This window comes from Salmo salar, chromosome ssa01 (assembly GCF_905237065.1).
Source record: "Salmo salar chromosome ssa01, Ssal_v3.1, whole genome shotgun sequence".
NCBI lineage: Eukaryota > Metazoa > Chordata > Actinopteri > Salmoniformes > Salmonidae > Salmo > Salmo salar.
In genome coordinates, this window is record NC_059442.1 from 152,909,293 (window position 1) to 152,925,166 (window position 15,874).

Here is a 15,874-nt window from a genome sequence, read left to right on the forward strand (position 1 = left end):
TTCTGCCAGAGTGGCCGGACTGCCCTGTTCTGCCAGAGTGGCCGGACTGCCCTGTTCTGCCAGAGTGGCCGGACTGCCCTGTTCTGCCAGAGTGGCCGGACTGCCCTGTTCTGCCAGAGTGGCCGGACTGCCCTGTTCTGCCAGAGTGGCCGGACTGCCCTGTTCTGCCAGAGTGGCCGGACTGCCCTGTTCTGCCAGAGTGGCCGGACTGCCCGGTTCTGCCAGAGGTGCCCGCCTGCCCTGATCTGCCAGGGTGCCCGGCCTGTCAGGATCAGCCCGAGTGGTCCTCCTGCCCTCCGGTCCAGCCCGAGTGGTCCTCCTGCCCTCCGGTCCAGCCCGAGTGGTCCTCCTGCCCTCCGGTCCAGCCCGAGTGGCCCGCATGCCTTCCGGCCCGGCCCGAGTGGCCCGCATGCCTTCCGGCCCGGCCCGAGTGGCCCGCATGCCTTCCGGCCCGGCCCGAGTGGCCCGCATGCCTTCCGGCCCGGCCCGAGTGGCCCGCATGCCTTCCGGCCCGGCCCGAGGGGCCCTCCTGCTCTCCGGCCCGGCCCGAGGGGCCCTCCTGCTCTCCGGCCCGGCCCGAGGGGCCCTCCTGCTCCCGGCCCGGCCCGAGGGGCCCTCCTGCTCCCCGGCCCGGCCCGAGGGGCCCTCCTGCTCCCCGGCCCGGCCCGAGGGGCCCTCCTGCTCCCCGGCCCGGCCCGAGGGGCCCTCCTGCTCCCCGGCCCGGCCCGAGGGGCCCTCCTGTCCCCCGGCCCGGCTCGAGGGGTCCGTCTGCCTGGCGCAGCTATCGGCTCCACCGAAGTGGGCGACGCCGAGGGTGGAGCAGGGTCCACGTCCTGCACCGGAGCCACCTCCAGGATAGGTGGGTTGGGGAGGGAGGGTGTAGCACAGTGCCATTGTTGACGGCAGCCACCCTCCCTTCCCTCCCTTATTGTTTAGGGGGTATTGCTTTTTGGTTTTGTTGGGGTAATGGGGATTTTTTGTGTTTTCTTTTAAGGTGCATTCCGGGGTCTGCACCTTTAGGGGGGGGTAATGTCACGTCCTGACCAATATTTAGGTATTATTTCTATTATATTTGGTCAGGACGTGGCAGAGGTATATTTGTTTTGTATTATGGGGTTTTGTGTGTGGTGTAGTGGGGTGTATTAGTTTGGTATAGGTTCTAGGTTTGTTTTTCTATGTGTAGTTTTGGGTGCTGGACTCTCAATTGGAGGCAGGTGTTTCTAGTTGCCTCTGATTGGGAGTCCCATAAGTAGGTGTGTGTTTGTTTGGTTTTCGTGGGTAGTTGTTTTTGCACTGCGTGTTGTGTGCCTGCAAAACTGTTCCTGTCGTATATATTGTTTGAATTGTTAAGTGGATGCTCTACTCCTTTATTTTAATTAAAGATGAGTATTCACATACCTGCTGCGCCTTGGTCCATTTCTACAGAAGACAGCCGTTACAGTTCAGAAATTTTGTGAAATAGCACAGTTACAAATAGAACTGGATGGACATCAGAAATAGAAGAAGGACTAAAAACAAACAAATTATAACAATTGTAAAATAGATTGTGTCTGTAAAATGTGATTAATATGTATAAACTGAAGATAGAAGCCTAAGTGTTATTGTTTATTAGTTTACACCAATTGGAGGAGGGGTGGTAGGGTTTGCGGGGAATAATAAAGGTATATTCTAAAAAAAGTTTGTATATATGTATATATACACTGCTCAAAAAAAATAAAGGGAACACTAAAATAACACATCCTAGATCTGAATGAATGAAATAATCTTATTAAATACTTTTTTCTTTACATAGTTGAATGTGCTGACAACAAAATCACACAAAAATAATCAATGGAAATCCAATTTATCAACCAAGAGAGGTCTGGATTTGGAGTCACACTCAAAATTAAAGTGGAAAACTACACTACAGGCTGATCCAACTTTGATGTAATGTCCTTAAAACAAGTCAAAATGAGGCTCAGTAGTGTGTGTGGCCTCCACGTGCCTGTATGACCTCCTTACAACGCCTGGGCATGCTCCTGATGAGGTGGCGATGGTCTCCTGAGGGATCTCCTCCCAGACCTGGACTAAAGCATCCGCCAACTCCTGGACAGTCTGTGGTGCAACGTGGTGTTGGTGGATGGAGCGAGACATGATGTCCCAGATGTGCTCAATTGGATTCAGGTCTGGGGAACGGGCGGGCCAGTCCATAGCATCAATGCCTTCCTCTTGCAGGAACTGCTGACACACTCCAGCCACATGCGGTCTAGCATTGTCTTGCATTAGTAGGAACCAAGGGCCAACCGCACCAGCATATGGTCTCACAAGGGGTCTGAGGATCTTATCTCGGTACCTAATGGCAGTCAGGCTACCTCTGGCGAGCACATGGAGGGCTGTGCGGCCCCCCAAAGAAATGCCACCCCACACCATGACTGACCCACCGCCAAACCGGTCATGCTGGAGGATGTTGCAGGCAGCAAAACGTTCTCCACGGCGTCTCCAGACTCTGTCACGTCTGTCACATGTGCTCAGTGTGAACCTGCTTTCATCTGTTAAGAGCACAGGGTGCCAGTGGCGAATTTGCCAAACGTCCTGCACGGTGTTGGGCTGTAAGCACAACCCCCACCTGTGGTGGTCGGGCCCTCATACCACCCTCATGGAGTCTGTTTCTGACCGTTTGAGCAGACACATGCACATTTGTGGCCTGCTGGAGGTCATTTTGCAGGGCTCTGGCAGTGCTCCTCCTGCTCCTCCTTGCACAAAGGCAGAGGTAGCGGTCCTGCTGCTGGGTTATTGCCCTCCTACGGCCTCCTCCACGTCTCCTGATGTACTGGCCTGTCTCCTGGTAGCGCCTCCATGCTCTGGACACTACGCTGACAGACACAGCATATAATCAAATTGCTATCCAGACTATTTGCATTGCCCCCCGCCCCCCATTATTTTACACCACTGCTACTCTCTGTGGTTATCATCTATGCATAGTCACTTTAATAACACTACCTCCATGTACATATTACCTCAACTAACCGGTGCCCCCGCACATTGACTCTGTACCGGTAACCCCCTGTAAATAGTCTCGCTATTGTTATTTTACTGCTGCTCTTTAATTACTTGTTACTTTTATTTCTAATTCTTATCCGTATTTTTTTAAACGGCATTGTTGGTTAGGGGCTTGTAAGTAAGCATTTCACTGTAAGGTCTACACATTCGGCACATGTGACTAATACAATTTGATTTGATTTGAAATGTGCAAGTCTGCTGTTAATTATGGGCTTGAATCCCGTTAGCGGGATCGATATGACAACAGCCAGTGAAAGTGCAGGGTGCCAAATTCAAAACAACAAAAATCTCATAATTAAAATTCCTCAAACATACAAGTATTATACACCATTTTAAAGCTTTACTTCTTGTTAATCCAGCCACAGTGTCTGATTTCAAAAAGGCTTTACGGCGAAAGCAAACCATATGATTATGTTAGGTCAGCGCCTATACACAAAACAACACAGCCATTTTCCAGCCAAAGAGAGGAGTCACAAAAAGCAGAAATAGAGATCAAATTAATCACTAACCTTTGATGATCTTCATCAGATGACACTCATATGACTTCATGATACACAATACATGTATGTTTTGTTCGATAAAGTTCATATTTATATCCAAAAATCTCAGTTTACATTGTCACGTTACGTTTAGTAATGTTTTACTTCCAAACCTCCGATGATTTTGCAGAGAGCCACATCAATTTACAGAAATACTCATCATAAATGTTGATGAAAATACAAGTGTTATGCATGGAACTTTAGATAAACTTCTCCTTAATGCAACCGCTGTGTCAGATTTCAAAAAACCTTTACCGAAAAAGCACATCATGCAATAATCTGAGTACGGAGCTCAGACACAAAAACATGCCATACAATAGTCAGAAATAGCATTGTAAATATTCACTTACCTTTGATGATCTTCATCAGAATTCCCATGAATCCAGAATTCCCAGGGATCCCAGTTCAACAATAAATGTTTGTTTTGTTCGATAAAGTCCATCCTTTATGTCCAAATACCTCCTTTTTGTTCGCGCCTTCAGTTCACAAATCCAAATTCACGACGCGCAGGTCAGACGAAAACTAAAAAAATCCCATTACAGTTCGTACAAACATGTCAAACGATGTATAGAATCAATCTTTAGGATGTTTTTATTGTAAATCTGCAATAAAGTTTCAACCGGAGAAATCCTTTGTCTTCAGAAATGCAATGGAACTGAGCTACCTCTCACGTGAGAGCGCATGGCTGAGCCTCATGCCCTGCAGGCAGTCATCTGACTCCAGGAGCTCTTATTCATCCCCACTTCACAGTAGAAGCCTCAAACAAGGTTCTAAAGACTGTTGACATCTATTGCCTATCCAAACTACAGACCCTGTAGTTTGGATAGGCAATCACTTGAAAAACTACAAACCACTTCCTGTTTGGATTTTTTCTCAGGTTTTTGCCTGCCATATGAGTTCTGTTATACTCACAGACATCATTCAAACAGTTTTAGAAACTTCAGAGCGTTTTCTATCCAACTCTACTAATAATATGCATATCTTAGTTTCTGGGCATGAGTAGCAGGCAGATTACTCTGGTCACGTCAGTCATCCAAGCTACTCAATACTGCCACCATCCATAAGAAGTTAATGCAGATAATGCAGAGGATTTTCCCAATGATTCTGATGACACATCCTACGGTAGTTATTGGGGTCAAATTTGTCGCCACTTTTGTGGATTGGGGTGATCAGTCCTTGGTTCCAAATATTGGGGAACATGCCAGAGCTGAGGATGATGTTAAAGAGTATAGCCAAATGGAATTTGTGGTCTGTATATTTTATCATTTCATTTAGGATTCCATCAACATCACAGGCCTTTTTGTCCTGCAGTTAATTCAATGTAATTGGATAATCCTGTGGGTTCTGGTAGTCTTTAATAGTTGATTCTAAGATTTGTATTTGATCATGTATATGTTTTTGCTGTTTGTTCTTTGTTCTATAGCCAAATAGACTGGAGAAGTGGTTTATCCATACATCTCCATTTTGGATAGATAACTCTTCGTGTTGTTGATTGTTTAGTGTGTTCCAATTTTCCCAGAAGTGCTTACATTCTATGAATTCTTCAATTACATTGAGCTGATTTCTGATGTGCTGTCCCTTCTTTTTTTGTAGTATATTGTTTTAGTGATTAACCATAGTGAAGGCGTAGGCTCAGGTTTTCTGGGTCTCTATGTTTTTGGTTGGACAGGTTTCTCAATTTCTTTCTTAGGTTTTTGCATTCATCATCAATTCATTTGTCATAGTTGTTAACTTTCTTAGGTTGTCAGCTTGAAATTTGTAGATTTGATATGGACGCTTAGAGGTCTAATGTATACGGTTGAGGTTTTACGGTTTAGGGTTTCTGTCCAGGAATTTGTCTAAAAGGGATCGAATTTGTTGTTGTCTAGTTGTTTTTTGGTAGGTTTCTACACTACTTTCCTTCTATCTACAGCATTTCTTAATATTATGCAATTCCTTTGGCTTTAATGCCTCATGATTGAGTGTTATGACTGTTATTTTGCTGTGATCTGATAGGGGTATCAGTAGGCTGACTGTGTTCACTCTGAGAGACTCTGTGTTGAGGTCAGTGATAAAGTAATCTACAGTACTACTACCAAGGGATGAGCTGTAGGTGTACCTACCGTAAGAGTCCCATCGAAGCCTACCATTGAGTCTCTCTCTTATCCCCCTCTCTGTGTGTCTCTCTCGCTCTCTCTGTCTCTCCCTCTCTCTGCCTCTCCCCCTCTCCCCTCTCTCTCTCTCCCTCTGTGTCTGTTCTGTATATTCCTTCCTTGCTGTAGGTTTAATATAGCTCCAGGTGTAGAGGACTTGATTAAGGTTCGAGCAACATGGATTTCTTCCCAGGCTTCTGTTTTATATTCTCTCCTCTTTACAGGAGACTCAACGAACGCTGCTGGGAAGGGCATTTTATCATTATGTTGCGTATAAACACAGGCAGCACACACACACAGCCACACAAACACATACACGCACACACACACACACACACACACACACACACACACACACACACACACACACACACACACACACACACACACACACACACACACACACACACACACACACACACACACACACACACACAAACCTCAACCTCTTTTCACTGCAGGGAACATGCTGTATTAAGCCACAGATAGGGGTGACATTCACTAATGGTGGTAATTAGGACTAAGCCTGACTAGAAAATGGAATGACATTAACTGTGATGATGATGATGGTTGATGATGATGATGATGAGTGTGAGGACGAGGTTGATAGTGAGTTAAAGAGAGAGAAGAGGAGGAAGACACCAATTTTACGCCCTCTTTATTTCCTTTTTTATTGTCATCATTGTTAAGCTATTAGGCGTAATTTTCCCTCTTATTTACAATGGAGTGGCTGCGGAGCAGGGCTAAAAGTCCCGAAGCTTCTGCGCATCTGCTGGATTCTCTACTTACACACAGTCTCTGCTCTACTCGTAGAGAACAGGCTACTCTGGCAAATGGTACATAAATGTGATGATCTAAATGCATATTACCATGAAACTGATTGAGATCAAATGGTTGGCATGCAAACGCTGCATGTGTAACCGATGTGAAATGGCTAGTTAGTTAGCGGTGGTGCACGCTAATAGCGTTTCAATCAGTGACGTCACTCGCTCTGAGACCTGAAGTGGTTGTTCCCCTTGCGTTGCAAGGGCCGCGGCTTTTGTGGAGCGATGGGTAACGATGCTTCGTAGGTGTCAGTTGTTGATGTGTGCAAGGGTCCCTGGTTCGAGCCCAGGTTGGGGCGAAGAGAGGGACGGAACCAACACTGTTACACATGGATGTTTCACTGGTAAAAGAAGATGAAGAAATATAATTTGAGATTGACAGTGAGAAATGTGAAGGGAGGGTGACCACAAAAATGTGTGCAGAAAACGTGAAACGGATCGATCCAGGGGATCCAGGGGATCCGGGGGGTGGGACGTGGTCGGAACGGGGCTGTTACCTACGGATCCGCAGCCCTGGCCTATTTATAAACCTTATTAACACTTATGGAATTGTTTACTGTTTCATAGGCTTGCTTCCTAGTCTATTCGATTGCTAGCTCCTCATTTGCATTTTCTGCTTTATGATTCAGCCTTACTGTTGACTGCTGATTGGCTCGCGCTCTCTGAAACTCAGGTGCACTGCTCTCTGTTTTTGAGTGGCTGTTGTTCTGTTAGTCAGCTATTCTGTTTGCCAATTGGCTCCTTCTCCCTGAGTCTGTTTGCCTATTGGCTGTGTCTCTTTGTGCTGACTGGCTGGTTCTGGCGGTGTCTCCCAGTGTTGTGTTTGCTGACTGGCTGTGTTTGCTGAAAGGTCTGTAATTATCCCTGGGCCTCCCTTGGGCAACACCCCCAGACACCTCCATAGGCCAACTCCAGCTGCATACACTTCCCTTCTCTTCCTGCCAGTGCTGCTGCCTGCCTCGCTGCCTGGGTCTGCCTTCCTGCCTGCATGTCTGCAGGAGCTAAGAGAACAGCAGGGAACAACAGACAACAGACACTTGGGCTGTGTTCCCAATAGCAACCTATTCTTGCTATAGTGCACTACTTTTGACCTGTTCTCTTATGGACCCTGGTCAAAAGTAGTGCACTATAAAGGGAATGGGATGCCCTTTGGGACACAACCGTAGTCATAGAGATGTGCAAATAAGTATGTTAGGCCTATGGACCAGAGGGAGGACTATTGTGTTATTAAACGAGCTTGGTATTTAAAAGAAAATCTGTGAGTCATCCCTGCTTCAAACTTATCCTTCTTTTCTACTTACCCCTTTCTTCTCCCTTTCTCCCTCTCCTCCCATCTCATGTTGCGTGGGCGCACAACAGGCTCACCTACATACAGTGCTACAAGGACAAGCGTTTTTTGTTCGGCAGGGAATCAAGCCATTTAATGTTCTCTTTTATGGTGAGCCAGCCTCCCGTAGTGGGTTCAAGTCCCACTTGTAAGGAAGGGAAGATGGGAGGATGGGAGGATGGGAGGGGGGAGGAATCAAAAAGCTCTTGTTCTTATAATGTCTCATAATTCCATGAAATCTCTTTACCCCCCACTGTGCTCCCCTTCCCTTAAACCCCCTGCCTGAACCCCTACTGTGACTAATCTCCTTTTCCTCTGTACCCCCCGTACCCCCCATACCCCTCCTTGTACTCCTCCCTGTACCCCCCGTAGCTCAAACACCCGACGGCTCTCCTCCCCCCAAGGACACTGGCTGGCTGAGATATCCTCCTAATAATAAAGACGCTGCGCTGCACTCTCCAGGCACTGTTAAGTAAGAGATGAGAGCTCCGTGGTTGCTTCTTTATTCATCTTTGTTCCAATTTTATATTTTTCTGCGAAGTATATCTTCTCTGCCAGCTCGGCTTTTCGCTAGCTGTTTGGTTGGATTTAGGGGTAGTTAGAGTAGAGAGCTCGGATGTGACTTGTTTTGGGGGATGATGGAACTAGTGAATAGGCCAAAGAGGCCAGAGAGGCCAGAGTGCCTCTTCAAAATTAACAAAACACAAGTAGTGTAAAGTATACACGAAGTAGCAGAGCAAAATAGGTCCCCATTTTTTTAAGGGGGATACGTGTGTAAACATGTTGGTCCCTTTCTAGTAGAATCCCAAAGGGACAGATGGGTTGGTAAAACAGCACACACAGGCGTAGCTACAGTTAATCTGCTCTAGCCTGTAAAGAATTAACCCTTAAGGATAAGTTTACCCAAAATCCAGAAACTCCCAAATGTTTCCATCCATTGAAACTAGTTCAGCGGAGTTTGCCCTCTCCCCGTTTCTCTCCCTGGATTGCAGAACTGAGACGGTTGCTAAAATGGGTCATGTGACAGGTGGCGTTGCTGAATGCAGGCCTCACTCTGCTCTGAATCTGCATGATTCACAAACTGGACAAATTCATTGTTTTATTGAAAGTGTATGGCCAAATTAGCTATTTCGGTTCTGTTTGAGTCAGGAAATGTGTACTTTTTCACCTAAAACATTTGCGATTATTTTATATCATTATTTATTGTAGCTGAATGCCACAGCAGCGGAGATGGGTAACAACTGCGCATGAGCTCACTCGTGGCGGAAACCTTGGTCACGATATTCCCTTAAATGAATTTTGATGTCACAGTTTTATTTGGTGGGAGAAAGCTGGTGCAAAAGTTAATAGAGTTAGGCCGATCGCAGGTGAAGTTAATTACGCAAAGTGGGAAAAGAGATGGTAAAGTAGCAAGAGCAGACTGGTGTTCGGTCCGTGGCTGCACTTTATAAAGGAAATCAAGGGAAGAAGGCACCAAATTTCACAGTTTTCCAGTAAAAGATAAATAGAGATTCAGAAGATTTATTAAATGTTTTATTGAACCTTTATTTAACTAGGCAAGTCAGCTCAGAACTAATTCTAATTTACAATGAATATCTCAGATAGGGGGGAGTGAGGCCTAAGAGGGTTTTATAAATTAGCATCAACCAGTGGGTCTTGTGATGTGTATACAGAGATGACCAGTTTATAGTGGAGTGTAGAGTGCAGTGATGTGTCCTATAAGGAGCATTGGTGGCAAATCTGATGGCTGAATGGTAAAGAACATCTAGCCGCTCGAGAGCACCCTTACCTGCCGATCTATAAATTATGTCTCCGTAATCTAGCATGGGTAGGATGGTCATCTGAATCAGGGTTAGCTTGGCAGCTGGGGTGAAGGAGGAGTGATTACAATAGAGGAAACCAAGTATAGATTTAACTTTAGCCTGCAGCTTTGATATGTGCTGAGAGAAGGACAGTGTACCATCTTGCCATACTCCCAAGTACTTGTATGAGGTGATTACCTCAAGCTCTAAACCCTCAGAGGTACTGATCACACCTGTGGGGAGAGGGGCATTCTTCTTACCAAACCACATGACCTTTGTTTTGGATGTGTTCAGAACAAGGTTAAGGGTAGAGAAAGCTTGTTGGACACTAAGAAAGCTTTGTTGTAGAGCATTTAACACAACATCCAGGGAGAGGCCAGCTGAGTATAAGACTGTATCATCTGCATATAAATGGATAAGAGCTTCCTACTGCCTGATATATGTTGTTGATGTAAATTGAGAAGAGTGTGGAGCCTAGGATTGAGCCTTGGGGTACTCCCTTGGTGACAGGCAGTGGCTGAGACAGAAGATTTTCTGACTTTATACACTGCACTCTCGAGAGGTAGTTAGCAAACCATGCCAAAGACCCCTCAGAGTCACCAATACTCCTATTGGAGTAGCAATTAGAAATAGTAAATACTGTACGATGTACAAACTCCTGCAACCAACATCGCTGCGTGTGTGTAACAAGCACTTCAGCGACGATACATATGCATGAGATATGCAATCTGAAATGATGGGGACAGAAAACTGAAGGATACTAAAAGATTCAGCTGTTGCTACTGTATTTCTATAGACTGTATCACACGCACTGCCAAAATACAAAGGTCTATTTGAGAAGTGAAAGCGACAAAGCAAGCGTGCGGAGGTATGTAGACTGATCCTTGAAGTTTGAGGTGTTCTTGTTGTGTCATTACCATTGCGCCATATCATGTAGGGGAGAGCCAGGATGACATGTAACACCAGGTGAAAGGAACATGCCCATTTTCTCAGATAACACGGAAGCTAGAATGACGTAGTGAAGCCAACGTGTTCTTAATGTGGAGAACGACCTCCCTTAAAAAAAACAGGCCATTTTGACCATGTTTCGTCGAGTTATCAACAAAATGTGTTTTGAGCGAAGTCAAACATTTTTAGCTGGAAGTGTTTTTCAATTGTAGATTTGTGTTTAGTTGTTCAACGTTCCAAACATATGTCATTTTCTTACCCCATCTAGTGACTAGATGACAGGATAGGTTTGAAATATCTTGCTAGCTAGTCTTGGGTGTTAGCCAGGATGAAGTTACAAGAGAGACGGGTTTGAAAGATCTTTTCAATATTGTAATTTCAGCTGTTTGAAGCTGGTTTACAAAACCGAAAGTGAAAGACGCAAAAACTAAACTTAAGAATGGGAAGCATAGAAATAGTGCACATTGAACAGATATGCTTTCAATGAGAATGACAGATGTATAACTCACATTTTTGTCACGATCGTCGTAAGAACTGGACCAAGGCGCAGCGGACGTAGCGTTCCACATCTTTATGATAAAGTGAAACTTCAGCAAATACAAAACAATAAACGAACAAATGCAACGTGAAGCAAGTGAAGTGTTGTTGTGTCTCAGGCAACTACACATAAACAAAACAAGATCCCACGAAACACAGTGGGGAAATGGCTGCCTAAATATGATCCCCAATCAGAGACAACGAAAAACAGCTGCCTCTGATTGGGAACCATACCAGGCCAACAAAGAAATAGACAACCTAGATTACCCACCCTAGTCACACCCCGACCTAACCAACATAGAGAATAAAAGGCTCTCTATGGTCAGGGCGTGACAATTTCAGTGTGAATTTGCCACAAAACTTGAATGTGTGACATCAAGCTCCATATAAGGTCATATCGTGACGTTTCTAAGTAGCAGAGTTTCCCCTACGAGGGCGCTCATGCGCAGTTGTTACCCATCGCCGCTGTTGTGGCAGTCAGCTACATAAAATAATGATATAAAATAATCGCAAATATTTTAGGTGGAAAAGTACACATTTCCTGACTTAAAACCGATAGACCTTTTGACAAGAATAGCTAATACTGCCGTACACTTTCAATAATACAATTCATTTGTCCATAGTTTGCAGATTTGTGAATCATGCATTCACTGACAACGGAGCACAGGTAGTCCTGCATTTAGCAACGTCTCGAGTCACATTACCTGTTTTTGCACCTGTCTCAGTTCTGCACTCCAGAGAGAGAAGGGGAGAGGGCAAACTCTACTGAACTAGTTTCAATCTATAGAATCACTTGGGAGTTTCTAGAGTCAGGGAGGCAGGGTGCAAAGTGTTCTCTAAAGGGTTCTCTCAACCAGAGCTGGATTTACAGGGCGATACGTTCTAAGAAAGTAGGGGATTCCTTTTAGCAGGCAGCTTACCCAAAACCAAAGGGTATTTTCTCTTACAAAAAAGGTACAAACTTCCAAATCTGTAAGCCATTATTATCCATTACCGTTATTTAAAACATAATGTAGCAGTATAATTAGAATATTTAATGGATGTACCAGTGAGAGTTCAATGGATCCTGATGGGTTAACACTACAGGTCAAGTCGTGTTTCGGAGGACGCATGGCTCTCGACCTTCAGCTCTCCCGAGTCCATAAAAAAAAAAAAACACTACAGATCAGAAACACTAAATGACTCAAGATGAAGACAAACAACTCATAGCTTGAGTGCGGCAGCCGGTGGAAGCAGAACTCTGTCATGAATAGCTCCATTGTGAGTAATGTTAGCTATGGGCTCCACTGTCGCTATCATGGGTGATAACTTTCCCCTCCGGATACTCTAACAGGGTACCATTATGTGGCAGGAAGACCGGTATAGAAACCTCTCAGCTAATTGACTGGAGCAGTGTCTTATTTGGACTGACTCTCTTGACTAAACTGAAAAACAAATACCTTTTTGAGATCACTGGTTAAGAATGAACAATGGAGATGTGGTTGCTAGGAGACAGGGGATGTTGGTGGACAGCAGGTGGATGGGTTCTTTCTCTGTAGTCCCTCTGACAGCTAACTGTGTTGTTTTGAGTAAATATTTAGAATGTATTTATTTATTTTTTTGCTGACTTTTCCCCAATGTGTCATCTTAGAATGAAAATGCATTGATCTCTCTCCTCTCCGTGTATGGATATGTGCTAACTTGGTTGCCTTGAAATAATGTACAGTACAGAGACTTTTAACACAAAACACTTATGGTACAGAGCAGAAACCTGAGGCCTGATGCTTTGTGGGCTTTCCACTCATACAGGAGTCAAGTAGAAATACTAACCTAACCAGATAGGAGCACTCCCCCCCCCCCTTAGGAGCCATGACAAGAGCCCTCACCAGAGTGGGGTCAGTGGACTGGTACTGATAACCTGGGATGGGGTCAGGGGTGTCATGTGTGATACAAACCATCAGAGCACAGAATGAACTCTCAAAACCACCCTCTCTCTCTCTCTTTCTCTCTCTCTATCTCTATCTCCTCTCTTTCTCTCGCCTCTCGCCTCTCTCTCTCCTCATCCCGCACTCTCTCCTCATCTCTCTCTCTCGCTCTCTCTCCTCTTCTCTCTCTCCCTCTCTCTCCTCATCTCTCTTTCTCTCTCTCTCTCTCTGTCTCTCTTTCTCCTCATCTCTCTCTCTCAATTCAATTCAATTTGCTTTATTGGCATGACGTAACAATGTACATATTGCCAAAGCTTACTTTGGAGCTTAATTCTCTCTCTCTCCATTCAATTCAATTTAAGGGCTTTATTGGCATGGAAAACATATGTTTACATTGACAAAGCAAGTGAAATAGATAGTAAACAAAAGTGCAATAAACAATACACATTTGTACAGTAAACATTACACTCACAAAAGTACCAAAGGAATAAAGACATTTCAAATGTCATAGTACATCTATATACAGTGTTGTAATGATGTTCAAATAGATAAAGTACAAGAGGGAAAATAAATAAACATATTTGTGGGTCTGTGTAATCTGCTTGAAATATGTGTCTCTAATATGGTCATACATTTGGCAGGAGGTTAGGAAGTGCACCTCATTTTGTGGGCTATGCTCTCTGAGTCCGTACATAGTCAAAGTTTGGGTCAGTCACTGCGGTCAGGTATTCTGCCACTGCGTACTCTCTGTTTAGGGCCAAATAACATTCTAGTTTGCTCAGTCTTTATTTGTGATTCTTTCCAATGTGTCAAGTAATTATCTTTTTGTTTTCTCATGATTTGGTTGGGTCTAAATTGTGTTGGGGCTCTGTGGGGTCTGTTTGTAAACAGAGCCCCAGGAGCAGCTTGCTTAGGGGACTCTTCTCCAGGTATATCTCTCTGTAGGTGATGGCTTTGTTATGGAAGGTTTGGGATTTGCTTCCTTTTAGGTGGTTGTAGAATTTAACGGCTCTTTTCTGGATTCTTTCTCTCTCGCTCTCTCTAACTCTCTCCTCATCTCCCCATCTCTTTCTCTCTCTTTCCCCATTTCTCCCCATACCTCCTCATCTCTCCTCATCTCAACAGTCCGTCAAGTGAGACCGAAAAATAAATGAAAGGAAAATATATTATATAATAATCATATATCACTAATTTTCTTTCTGTGTGTCTGAAAAGTACTGTATCTAGATTATTTTGCAATTGAACTCGGATAGGCTTAGCCTCAGAGGCGTTATGTCAACGAGCTGATGCCATTGCCTCAGCCAACGGGGGAGAGGGAGAGAGATGGAGAGAGAGAAAGAGAGGGAGAGGGTGAGAGATGGAGGGAGGGAGAGGAAGACGGAGGGAGAGAGGGAGATTGAGAAAGAAAGAGTTACAGTGATGTAATGGGGACGTGTGGGTTTAGGGTGCCATGGATGAAAGAGACTCACACTCTTTCACCTCAGTGTCGAGTGATAAATTGTCAAAGGTACAAATGATTGAGGAGAGGAGCAGGCCAAGAGGTGAGGACTTTAATAAAAACCCCTCTATAGAATTCAGCATTCTAATCGGACTGGGAAAAGTTACGGGGCATTAATGTGAGAGTGCTAAAATGTGCAGAAATCTGGAAAAATCTGTATAAAACATCTGTATTGTGCATGCTACTTTCAGTGCATAACGTACATTTTTTTTACGTTGTGGAAAGATTCAATTGCCTATCCCTATCCCTATCGCCTAATTGCCTATCGAGAGCATCCTGACCGGTTGCATCACTGCCTGGTACGGCAATTGCTCGGCCTCCGACCGCAAGGCACTTCAGAGGGTAGTGCGTACGGCCCAGTACATCACTGGGGCAAAGCTGCCTGCCATCCAGGACCTCTACACCAGGCAGTGTCAGAGGAAGGCCCTGAAAATTGTCAAAGACCCCAGCCACCCCAGTCATAGACTGTTCTCTCTACTACTGCATGGCAAGCGGTACCGGAGTGCCAAGTCTAGGACAAAAAGGCTTCTCAACAGTTTTTACCCCCAAGCCATAAGACTCCTGAACAGGTAATCAAATGGTTACCCTGACTATTTGCATTGTGTGCCCTGCCCCCCCCCCGCTACTCACTGTTTATCATATATGCATAGTCACTTTAACTATACATTCATGTACATACTACCTCAATAAGCCTGACTAACCGGTGTCTGTATATAGCCTTGCTACTCTTATTTTCAAATGTCTTTTTACTGTTGTTTTATTTCTTTACTTACCTACACACACACACACACACACACCTTTTTTTTTCTTCGCACTATTGGTTAGAGCTTGTAAGTAAGCATTTCACTGTAAGGTCTACACCTGTTGTATTCGACGCACGTGACAAATACACTTTGATTTGATTTGATTTGATATGGGTTGATACTACAGGTGAGAATAGGGCATATATTATTAGCAGGCAGATCAGTATCACAGGACTTTGTGTTTCTTCCTTCCAGTTCTCATCAACAACAGATCTGTCACAGAAGGCTCATTCTTTACAATAACTCTTGTCAATGAATGCTGTGTGAAGCATTGTGTTATGTGTTTCAAGCTTCATTGTGAAGCATTGGGTTATGTGTGTCAAGCTTCAGTGTGAAGCATTGGTTTATGTGTCAGGCTTCATGCGGTTTGTGTCATGTCTTTTCTTGGATGTGTGTGTCATGTCTTTTCTTCTATGAAGCTGCAAAAGTCCCAGATTGACATTATCAGAGTTAAATGCATATGATTTATACAACAAGCTCTCACAGTCTCACAGCAGAATTAGACATTCATGTTTCTCAAA